This window comes from Aethina tumida, chromosome 2, assembly GCF_024364675.1.
Source record: "Aethina tumida isolate Nest 87 chromosome 2, icAetTumi1.1, whole genome shotgun sequence".
In the NCBI taxonomy this organism is placed as follows: Eukaryota; Metazoa; Arthropoda; class Insecta; order Coleoptera; family Nitidulidae; genus Aethina; species Aethina tumida.
The window spans coordinates 28,406,868-28,420,134 of NC_065436.1; the positions used below are offsets into that span (position 1 = coordinate 28,406,868).

Genomic DNA, 13,267 nt, shown 5'->3' on the forward strand with positions numbered 1-13,267 from the left:
CAACACATAAATAATTGTTATCAGAACACAATTCTAATATACATTGGATTATATTTCACTAAATAAATATTGAAAGGTCAAGTGGTATTTATTCTTTTTAATGGTTTAAATTGTAATTTGAAATCATCCACAGTTACAACTCCTGGAGGTGCAATTGCATGTGTTTGCTGAGTTTATTCGTTGCATTGTGTAAATTCCTGCTGGTAATATCGGATGTAATAAAAGGTCCTGTCCTATTCGATAGTGATATTATGGTAATTTAAGGATTTGAATATCCATTATATTGGTAATGGATATTTTAATGGCGCCGGGAATACGTATTAAGGCAGTGCGGGGTAAATTCAATTTGACTTTGAGAAGATGAGTGTATTAACCGTGGTGGGAACGTTCCCTTCTTATCACCTTTTAGATAGTTGAAGACTAAACATTGATAAACAATAACCGAAAAAAAAAATCGAAACATGAACACAAACTGTCTCATAAAGAAATAAACCAAATTGTTTGTTTACACTTTTTTGGTGAATACTCTGCCGTTTGGATAATTACATTGGACCGAATCCAAATGGCACGAATGCGATAAACCGGAAACAAATTTTACTCGGAATGGATTTGTGCAAACAAAAAAGAGAAAACACACTTCTGCCCAACATAAATCTTAATAAACATTAAATGGGTTTTGCTGCTAAATAAATTATACGGTTTTTAGTTTACTTGTTCTACCTTTTGACGTTTTATTTTCGAACTGATGTTTTGTTTCAGTCTGTAGATGCATTGTTTAGTTCCTTCCTGATAAGCTGCGGAATATTATTAAACTTATACTAAATTTAGCGTGCTTAATATTTTTTTGTGTTTTTTTAACGACCACCAAGATAAGCACTTATTTGGAATATTAAGTTCCTTTAATGAGCTCATTGTGCTGCACTATCTATGCACTTACTTATCTAAAACAACATATATATTTTTTTTAAAATAAACATAGTACCATCAAAATTTAAAGAGCAATTAAGTTCACTTGTCTATCATAGAGATGTCATGAAAATAATATCCTTAAAGAGATTAAAAAGTAGACACACAAGGAAATTTTTATCCTGTAAATTGGAAGTTCTGAATATTAAAGTATGTCGTACAACCTTACTTGTTTTTACGTAGTACCGTGTATCATATTAATGTTGAACTAGTTCGAGTGATCTACAAAAACATTTTGTTACCTCGAAGGTGTACTTTCAATTTACTCCAAAATTCTTAGGTTACCTCTTGGACGCATTAGATTAGTGATACAGTTTGTGCACTAATACCGGTAGTGCAGTGCTTTACACTACTCTTGAATAATAACATATAAATTTAGAGATAACTCAGACATATAACAAGTTTCTGGGACAACAATGTACTACCCATTTTCCTGTTTTTTCTCCTCTGTGTCATAACTCACTATATCTATAATTACATCATCGTTACACATTTGTTTTACTGAAAAATGAATCATCAAAACTTTCGGCATTAAAGAGGAATTAGTTAGTTATAAGTAGTTCTCCTTTGGGGTTCTAGGAGCAAATACAAGTGAAAAATCATAAACGTTGTATTCTCAATCAGATTAAAAAGTAAAGATTAAATGATTATCTTTCAAACTGAAAGATCAGAGTATTAAGTAGTCTTCAATTCTTTTTTTTGTGAGGAATACCTGGTCTATAATAATAATATGGGACAAATCTGAATAAGAGACCTATCCACTATATATATCTATCGCCACTCAAACCCATAAAGTACTTCTGGTTTATTGACTTTACTACTCAAAAAACCGTATGTTGCCACGAAGATGCTTAAGATTAGTGATATAGTATATGCAGCGTCATCGGTGGTAGCTCACTACTCTTGAATATAGGCTCAAAGAATAAATCATTATTGGAGGAACTGAAGGAAAGGACACCATTAAATGGATGAAAATTCAAAAGAGTGTATAATGTAACGTAAAAATGAGATATATAAAAATATCTCGTAAATGTATGTGTATGTAATTGAACGAGCTTCTGAAGAAACCGAGAAAAACTGACCACAAACACGAATTATCGTGTATTTTGTTTTTCCTTTACAGTACAACACATATATAATTGTTATCAGAACACAATTCTAATATACATTGGATTATATTTCATTAAATAAATATTGAAAGGTCAAGTGGTGTTTATTCTTTTTAATGGTGGTGAATATAGGCTCAAAGAATAAATTATTATTGGAGGAACTGAAAAAAAGGACACCACTAAATGGATGAAAACCCAAGAAAGTGTATAATGTAACGTAAAAATGAGATATATTAAAATATAACATAAATGTATGTAACTTCCTTCTATTTATTTTTTTATATCTTAGACATATAGCAAGTTCCTGAACCAACAATAACATTTTTTTTTTGCTACTTCGCCGGGTCTTAACTGATTACAGCCTTAGTAATGAATTTGATAACCTTACTATATTTTATTTACTACTAAATGAACTATAAAAACTTTAGTCGTCAGAGAGGAATTAAGTCTTCTATTGGAACTGGAAATTCGGACATCTAGAGGCTCCTGCTAGACTAGTATTTTTTTTGAGGTGAGGCATTTATGATACTGTATGTCACAGCCACAGGCTTAGTTTGTCCTTAGATACATTATTTAACTTTTGATAAGCTGCTGAAAGAGCAATTAAGTTTCTACCGCTTCTCCTCCTCCAGGTTATAACTGAGTGCATTTATATGTTCACCATTATTATGCACTTCAGTGCTAAAAAATTATTCTACTGAAAAAATTATATCTTCCATATTTTCATTAAAACGACATCAGAGAGGCATTAAGTCTACATATTAGTGATAAGTAGGTCGCGTATGCGGTTCTTGGAGCAAATCCAAACGAAAAGCCATGAAAGTAATATCCCCTAAAAAGGTAGACACACAAGGAAATGTTTATCCAGTAAATTGGAAGCTCGAAGTATTAAAGCGTCTCCTCCAATCTTATCAGACACAGTTAAAACGGGTACCCGTTCGTTGCAAAACCAGGCGGGGGATACATCGGACAGACGTCCCCCCACCCCAAAAAGCAAAACGACCGTCCGCGTAAAAAGGCAGCGCCGACGACCGTAAACAAAACCCGTCCGTTGGAGGACCGTGGCTGAAAAAAAAAAAGGACGGAGATCGTATCGGGGTGAATCGCTGCGGAGTTGTCCAGGACTGGGGAGCGACGATACATCCCGCCGGCCTTGATCTCCCATTACGGGGGATGGTTTTCGGTGACGTATCAGTCCTCCGACTGGCGATGACGTCACCACGCAAGCGCCCTCCCGGACCTTATTCACGGTCGGCAAGATCGACTCCGGCGAGCTGAAACCGGGGGTGCATCAGTCACCCGTGAGCGTCCCGACGTTGTGCGTCGTCCACCCCGCATCGCAGCCTGGCATGCACCCATGCGAATTGCATCAACCGGCCGAGGGGTGATAGCTCGATGGTACGGCCGTCCGCGGAACGGAAGCGCGCCCGAATCGACGTCGATTGTCATTCATGATTGGCGCGCGTTCCTGCCGCTGCTGCTACCCTCTCGTCGCGGTCTGATCGCGGTCAGACCGCCTTCCTGTACGTCGATCTGAAAGGTAAATAAATGATCAAGACAGTAGTGTAGAATCGCGGTACGGGTGTACCGGGCTCGCATCACACATTTCTGCACGAGACTGGTTTAGATTACATTGAGGGTCGGCTGCGGATTGACCAGTGAATGGACAAACTATGCGTATTGACGTATACACAGAACAATGACATATCAATAAAAAGTTTTTTGTACACAACATTTCGATTTATGCATTTTATCGCTTCGTTGTCGTCGTTTCGTTCGTCTGGCTTTTTATGTCTGTATTTTTCAGTCAAACCAAAGCTGATAATTCACATAAATTCAGTTTTTGGTGATCTCCATTGTGACAGACTCATTGATAACAAACACCAAGATAATAAAATAATGAATCAACATCACATTATAATACAAGATTATTAATGTATTAATAAATCGTCATAAATTCTTGCAGTGTAGATTTAATATTAATTTTAATTGAGATAATTAAAAATGACTTAAAGACTTTAATAGAAAAAAATTAAATAAACATTTATATTTCAATATAAAAAATTTAAATACACTTTCAGAGAAGAAAACAAACTTTAAACTTACTAGATTTTATGAAAGATCGATACATTATACATAATGTGGCTTTCCTCACTTTTCTAACTTATATTATAGAGGAAATTAGATTATCGTCGATGCAAAATTAAATAGAAATTAATCATTTTCAACGAAAAAAGTTATAAATTTAAAAATGAACTTTCAAACAAAAATATACTTAAATTAACATCATGAGATAAAAATAACCCTCTTGATAGAGATTCAAATAATAGTCGATATGAAAATATTGGAAAAATTCAGGGAAAAAATCAATTTTAATAGATTTTATAAGATAATAAAAAATTAAAATATTGTCTATAGATAATAATTAAAATTGAAACAGAAATTTTTAAGATGAAAATTTTCCATAATGAAATATTTGTGTATTGTATTATTATTATGTATGTATTACAATTAACATATTTCATTAAAAACAACCCACTTTCAAAATACTTCCCTCACATTTTTGGCAATATATTAAAAATAAATAAACTTTGAAAGAAAAAAATAAACTTTAATATTAATAGATATGAAATAAAATTGATTTATATAATCTAGCTTATATGCAGAAAAATAGGACATAATTAAAAAAACAGAAATTAATCATTTTCAACATGAAAATTTTCAATTATGAAATAATAGTGTGTTGTCCATAAAAAAAATTTATTAAACCTTCTAATAAGAATTTTTTAATTGAAATCTGTTAATTTCATGAAATATGAACGATTTTCAAAATGTGGTTTCACTCACTTTTTTGGCAATATATTAAAAATAAATAAACTTTGAAAGAAAAAAATAAACTTTAATATTAATAGATATAAAATAAAATTGATTTATATAATCTAGCTTATATGCAGAAAATTAGATTATAGTTGATATGAGGACATAATTAAAATAAAACAGAAATTAATCATTTTCAACACGAAAATTTTCTACTATGAAATAATAGTCTGTTGTCCATAAAAAAATAATTAAACCTTCTAAAAAAATTTTTTAATTGAAATCTGTTAATTTCATGAAATACGAACGATTTTCAAAATGTAGTTTCACTCACTTTTTTGACAATGACTGTTCCATATATTAGATAGATAATTAGATTACAGTCGAAATGAGGATAATATAATTAAAAATAAAGTAGAAATTAACTATTTACAAAGTGAAAAGTTTCATATATAAAATATTTTAAGAAAATAAACATTTAATGAAAAAATTAAACCTAAAAATTTTATAAAATACCGCTGAAATATTTAATATTAATTTTCTTACTTTTCTCACAACTAACTTAAATGTTGGATGAGAAATTAAATTATATTCGGTATGAAAAAAATTGAAAATTTTAACAGAAAGAAAATAAATTTTAATACATTTGTTGTCACTTTTACAACAACAACTTCCTTAAATATTATATCGGAAATTAAATAAAATTGATATAAGCCTATATGTAAAAATATAACAGAAATTAATCATCTTCAGAATGAAAACTTTCAAATATGAAATAATAGTGAGTTGTCATTAGAAAAAAATTGAATCTACAAATAAAACAAATTAAATATGAAAAAATTTAAAAAATAGTAAATAAATTTTTAATGTAAACTATTAAATTAATAGAATTCATGAAATACAACTGATTTATACAGTAAAACTTCACTCACTTTTCTAACAATAATCCCCTTAAATATTAGGTAGGGAATTAGATTAATTAATATTATATCAATGATTAATATCAATAGTTAACATATTAATCAATTTTAAGATGAAAAGTCTCAAATATGAAATACCAGTGAGTTGTCTATAAAAAAATTAATTAACATTCTAAAAGAAAGCGAATTTTAATGTTAATGATTTTATAATTGGGGAGTTTCACAATTCTCTGATAATAATATCTTAAAATTAAAAGAAAAATTAGTTTATACACACACAATACTAGTGAGTAGTCCATAGAAAATTTTAAATAAACTTTCTAGAAATAACGAAAACTTAATCATTTTTATATTTGAAAAATTGAAAAAAAATCACATTTCATAAAATACAACTGATTTATACAATGACTTCTTTTACTTTTTTAACAATAAATATCTGAACATTACATTATAGTGAATATGTAGATACAATTAAAGATATAACAAAATTTCAAAAAGAAAATCTTACAAGAAGAAGGTTTCATGAAAGACTCACTTTTACAACAAATCTTTTAAATATTGTAATTAGTTTAATGGCGATATAAAGAGTATTATTAGATTAACTTTATTGTTTTCAATTTAAAGTAAATTTTCAAAAATGAAACATAATCTAAAATTAAGCAACCCATTTTTATAATGTGGTATTTCTATCTTTTTGAATAATGACCATACTAAACTTAAATGGGAAATTGGGTTAAATTCGTTATGAGTACTATTATTAGATTAATTGAGGATAATCTGTGTATGTTAAACTCTTTCATATCCATTATTACTTCTTCCTTAATTGCTGAAGAAAATATGCTGATTATTAAAACTTTATAATTAATGTATGGTCTTAAATGATTAAAATATTAATATACAAGTATAAAGCACTGATTAAAACTTTGTTGGGTGGCAAAGTTGTTGTGTTCCCAAAAAAAGCTGCGGTGTGACGCAAATCCTTCCCACCTAACTTGAAACTTCCAACCGCAAAATTAACAAAGTTTAGTTCGATGATCCGACACTCGAGTCAAACTGTATCAATATGGTAGATTGAGCGGTTGACGGAAAGTCGCGTCTAAGTGCCCAAGAAGTTAAAAAGTCCCGTGGCAAGATCGAAGCGATCGTGTGTCAACCGTCAGCCTGAGGGATTATTTAATCCGTGCGTCGTGAACTTTTCCCACTTTCAGTCGACTTTTTCCTTCCTACCGGAATAAAATGAAAAAACAATTATAGAAAAAACCCTAGTTGGTTTAAATTTACGGCATCATTATTTTATGGTATTGTTCCACCTTTTATATACCGCTAATATGTTGTTTTCATCCAAACAAAGCGAAAAAAAAGTCCTTTTACCTCCATATTTCTCGCAGCTGCATTACCAGTTTCAAACGGGAGCCGTTCCGGCATAAAGGAATATAAATAGAAAAAGCTGTGCACCTTTGCCAACGCTGCAAAAATATTCGATGTGCTTACGGTAACGTTTTGCCAACACAGGCATTCACATTTTTCCTCCGGCGAACCTTTCAGCCACGCAGATGTTCCCCTTTTTAATATTTACTGTACTGGATACAATTTCAAAATCCAATATTTAGAAATGGGAAAGCCACCTTCGAGCATACTTTAGGGGGTTAAATCGTTTTTAAATCTTAAAATCAATAAAAAGTTGGAATGTCAAAGTACAATTAATCATCGAACGTCGTCATAAAAGTGACGTTCAAAACTTACCGGTGAGGCTCAGCCTAAGTGGAAATATTTTAGTTTTGATAACGGTAACGGTTTGCTTTTGTCTCCTGAAATTTATGCGCCAAACAGGAGCCCAGGACAAAAGGCCGGCAACTGGAAGTATTTGTTTGAAAGGCAACATGGAAATATTATTCCTTTGTTGGGGCAAATTCTCCTGAAATATTAGACGGGGAAGCCGTTCAATTTTTAATTCGCACCGACTCGAAACGAAAACGTCCCTAAAATAAAGAAGGTCCGTCTTGTGTGTTTGGCGGAGCCGTTTAATCCTTACTACTTAAATAGTACCGCGACACTTGCAGTCAACTTTGAAAACATTGACAAAAATGCCATGCCTGAAATTTATGTTTAAGATTAAAGAATATTTTTTCGCCGAATGGAACGTAAGTGGATTTTTCTATTTGTCGTGGAAACGGCGTCTGGTGGGCATAAAGATAAATTCAATTTCGGTTCGTGTCACCGAAAGATATTTCTGTATCGAATGCGGAACTCGAATGTAATATCATACTTTATGCCTTATCATTTTTCTTGGCTCTCGGCTATTTTTGGATGAGCGGGAGTAAAAAAAAATTCATATCCCTTATCTCTCATTTAAAATAATTGAAAGCTTTGTAAACACTGGCGTGTAACAGAACCGTGTCAAAGTTTATGAGCTAACCGGCACATTTGGTTAAGTAATTACGTGCTCGTTCCGTTAATTTCGAATTTAATTAAAAACGTTTTTTGCAGCCTCCCTTTTGAAAATTTCGTGAGAATTACGAACGAGCTTTTTGCACGCCTCTCCTAGAAATAGTTTTTTTTTAATGTGCATTGCCTGCAATTTACTGAAATAATTATAATTCAGTTTGCGAAAACAAACTTTGTTATTACGAACTGAATTTAACGAGCGGAATTTTTTTATAAAGATGAAAGAATAAAGGTAATGTTCATTAAGGTTTAATTACACGTTTTCAGTAAACTACGTAGTTTATTTAATTCTTTTAAAAGGTAATCAAGTTCATTACGAAACTTATGTGATGGAAAACAACTATTGAATGAAAACTAATGAGAAGAAGATAATGAATGGAAATTTAATTACTTAGTTAATGTTTTGACTTAATTTTGTAAATAAATGTAGTTTGTTATTCATGTTATTATATTAGTTGGATAAATCATGAAGAGGAAAAAGAAAGTGTGATATAATAATGATCTCTATAGAGATAATTTCGTAAAAGACAATCACTTTACAAATTGTGGCTTCCCTCACTTTTCCAAAAATAGTATTCTTAAATATTAAATAGGAAACCAGAATATAGTCAATATATAGATTAATTGTAGGTAATATTCAAATATTTATAAATTATTATTAATTCTTGCTGGATAAACTAAATTTTAACAATTTTATTTATATAATTTGTTTATATGCACATGCAAATATTAAAAATAAATTAAAAATTAATTAATTCCAAGGAGAAAAGTTTAAAATATGAAAAACCAGTTTGATAACTGTGTAAAAAATTAAATACATTTTCAAAAATGAAATAATCAAACTCATTAGAAATCTTTTTGATAGATAAAAAATATTACTTGACAACTAATTATTGAAAAAAGTTAAGTAGAAACATATAATTATTTAATTAACGTTTTTATTGATGTCACAATATTAGCTTGGCAATTCAAAAAAGCTAATAACTTTTAAATAAAGAAAATTCCATGAAAGACAATCAATTTATATATGCAGTTTTCCTCAACTTTCAACAATCATTTTCTTAAATATTAGAAAACTAGAATATAAGATATTATTATAGAATATAGTCTATATGAAGGTTAATATTATGTTAATTCTAAATAAATTATTATGAATTATTCCAGAGTAAATTCTAATTCTATTCATTTTACATAAAAAACATAAATTAATTAATTCCATAAAGAAAAGTTTAAAATATAAAAAATCAATATGGACAAAATTAAATACATTTTCAAAAATGAAATTTATAAAGTAACCAAACTCATTACGAAGCTTTTAAGATGGATAAGAAATATTAATTAAAAGCTAACGACTGAAATAAGACGTTGAAGGAAAACTTAATTATTTAATTAAGGTTTTCATTTAATTTTGAAATAATATTATAGATAAATATATTATAGTTTGCTATTGATGATCTTGAAATAATAATGATTTCTGTAGAAATATTTTAAATATATTTTCAAAAATTTTCAACCAATTTATAATATGCGGTTTTCCTCAATTTTCAACAACAATCTTCTTAAATATTAGAGGGAAAACTATATATAGTTTATATAAAGGTTGTTATTATTGCATTAATTGTAGATAATCTGTTAATGTTTATAAATTATTACGTATTTTTACTGAGTAAACTCCAATTTTAATCATTCTGTTAAGTCAAACTCAAAGCTTTTATGATGGATAAGTAATATTAATTGAAAGCTAATGACTGAAAGAAGATGTTGAAGGAGAATTTAATTACTTAATTAACGTTTCCAAATTATTTTGAAAGAATATTATAAATTTATGTAGTTTGTAATGGACGTTATAATATTAGCCGGGCAAATGAGGAAAAAGAAAATATTAAATAATAGTTATTTCCATAGAAATATTTTAAATAAATTTTCAAAAAATATAGCTGCTTTTATACTGAAAAGATTTCAGACATCATTAACCTTCTCAAATATTAAATATGAAACCAGAATGTAGTCGATATAAAGGTTATCATCAGATTAATTATGAACTCCACAAAAAAAAATTAAAATATGAGAAACGAGTAAGATAGCCATTTATAAAGTAATCAATGTGGTGGATAAGAAATATTAATTGAGAACTAATGAAAAATTTAATTACCTAATTAATGTTTTGATTTTCAAACAATATTAGAAATTAATATAGTTTGGTATTTATATTTGCTGGGCAAATCAGGAAGAGAAAAATGAAAATATGAAATAAAAATGATCTCTATAGAGGCAATTTAAATAAACTTTCAATAATGATACCAGTTTGAAATTGAGAAAACTTTATGAAAGACATCAATTTATAAAATTCTCTCTTTTCCAACAATAATCTTCTTAAATATTAAATAGGAAATAAAGGTATTATTAGAATAATTGTAGACAATATACAAATGTTTATAAGTTATTATGAGTAAACTAATTTTAATCACCTTGTTTAGACGCACAAGAAAAAATTATAAATTAATCAGTAATTAATTAATTCCAAAAGGAAAAAGTTTAAAACATAAAAAGGAAATATAATAGACATCGGAATAATTTAAATAAATTTTCCAAAATGTAATTTGTAAAGTACTAATATTCATTATAAAATAAGGTGGTTGATAGGAAATATTAATTGAGAATTAATGAATGAAAGAAGATATTAGAGGAATTATAATTACTTAAGTAAGGTTTAAAATTCGTGAGTAAATTTTCTAATTATCTAATTTTATTCTTCTTGTTTAGAAAAAAAAAAAATGAAAAATAATTAAAAAATTAATTAATTTCAGGGAAAGAAATATGAAGAAATGGTGTGACAGCCATGGAAAAAATTCAAATTATATTTCAAAAAATAAAAAATTATATTCATCAAATTCTTGAGAATTACACCTAATGAACGAATGATGATAAGAAAGGAAAATTAAATTATGCAGTCAACGTTTTCATTTAAATTTGAAACAATATTGTAATTGGATGTAGTTTGTAATTGAAGTGATAATATTAGCTAGGCAAATAATGCGGAGGGAAAACTGGATGTTGCAACACTTGTAAATACCTTCGGCAAAGTAGAAATCATACAAACTTTTGGAGTGCTTAACTTTTACTACAAAGGATTTTACTGTTACGACTGCGAACAAACTTGAATGGAAACTTTCTAATTACTATTCGTATTGAATTTAGCTTGCCTCTCCAAATTTTCACCGTTTCTCATGTACTTGCTCATTCAATCGCATAAATTTAAAATGAATTGGTCCATCAGTGTTTGTTGTTACTTGGGAGATTTTCATTATCTGTTCTCCGTTGTTTTAGGTTCGTTTCCAATTCTGTGCTTCAGGTAACTTTGTTGTTTGCGTGTATCGGCTTTGTTAAAAACGCATAAATTGATATATTCTAGTTTCGAACTACCCCACTACTGAAACCGAAATAGATAGGGAGCCGGAAGGCGTCTTTATCTCGCATAACCGGGTCAAACAGCGTGCCATTATTCTGTCAGTCTTCCACACACAAAATCGACCTGATACGTTGGCTATTGATTTGGAGTTGGCCATGCGATACTGTTTTTAAATTGACCTGTAAGCCAAACCAGACTTTGGCCCAGACTTAGCGCAACGAAGCGCATAATGAACAAAATTAAAGACGTCCAGGGGCACTTTAACTTGATGGCTGCACTTTGTGGCATGTTGTTCGGGCCGTTTCGTCGCCCAAACAAAATTCAATTGCGATTCAATGACGGTCGAAACTAACTAGGCGACGTTAAGATTAATTGACAAGAACTAAATACACAAAATAATGAAAATGGAAAAAGTAGTTCAACACGTCGTGTCAATTTATAAATAACTATCAGTCTCGTATGTCGTAAAGTGGGTCTTGTCTTCATGTTATTTATTCACCATTCGCTATCGATTAAATAATAGGTCGGCCTGTATACAACTAAATAAATAAAACCGACTAAAGAATTTAATAGTATCAAGGAACGCGTGTCGCATAAAAATTTTCGTGTATGGTACGCGGTACACGGCAACGGCGAAATCCTAATCTCACGTTCTCGGTTCTCGTCGAAAGACCACGCAGCGAATATAAAAAAAAATCGTCGGATAAAAGGGAGACCTCGCGAACCTGGAACGCCGAATGGATTTTTCACCGGGAGTATATTAATGCTGTATTATTGTTTGTGGGGGCTTGATTTAGAATGGGGAAGTTTGTTGTTGTCGTTCTTAACAATGGTGCAGCCGTTTGTCTTTGTCTAAGCGGGTCACATGCAAAAAGCAAATAACTGACAACTTCGCCTTTACCCAAACGATAAATTAAACCCTCGTTTATTTGTTTTGAACAACAATGAGCAATGTGGAAAAATGACTGACAAACTACATAATGGGAATGGGGGATGGGAATTCCTCCATAACTATTTTGTTTAGAAGTCGATAATTAATTAATAATGGCTCCATGGATTCCATAAAACTTGTTTTGTTGTGTCATTCAATCGAGGTATGGATCAAGAATTTTTCGTTCACTAGTTTTGAGTATGTCAAGGAACCTTTATTTGGTTATTATTAGTTTCATTACTGGTTTAAAAGGTCTGTTATTGATGTAACTTTAATTTAATTTTAAAAATGTTTAAAAAGCTATTTTTACTACAAAGAAGAAACATGGGGGTGATTCAAAAATATATTAAAGAATAAAAAAGGTTAAGTTTTTCACTTAATAAATATATTTATATAAAAAATTTTGTAAAATTTAATGAAGTGAAGAACAAAATACAGCAGATAAATTTAATGAACATATTAATCATGTATTTCCACAAGACTGGAAAACTGATCAGAGGTCTGATCTGGTTCGTGTCTCTTTGATATCTGATAGATAACTTTATGACAATTTACTGTGTGTATATTTGAAAAAACTTTGTAAAATGTGGTAACGAACCTGCTAGTAAAATATTGTGACAAATATAATGTAATCCAAAGCAATCAAAGTGTTTTTCGTAAAAGACACTCC

At 29.8% G+C, this 13,267-nt stretch overlaps 1 protein-coding gene across 1 annotated transcript in view; it reads left to right on the forward strand.

Annotated features, from left to right (window-relative positions):
- The first annotated feature begins 3,604 nt into the window (after nt 1-3,604).
- Nucleotides 3,605-13,267, forward strand: part of LOC109604852 (G-protein coupled receptor 52) — a 38,265-nt gene continuing 28,602 nt past the window's right edge. Inside the window, exon 1 of the mRNA XM_020021398.2 lies at nt 3,605-3,615. The gene's annotated coding sequence lies outside the window, so the exon portion shown is untranslated. The remainder of the gene's footprint in view (nt 3,616-13,267) is intronic.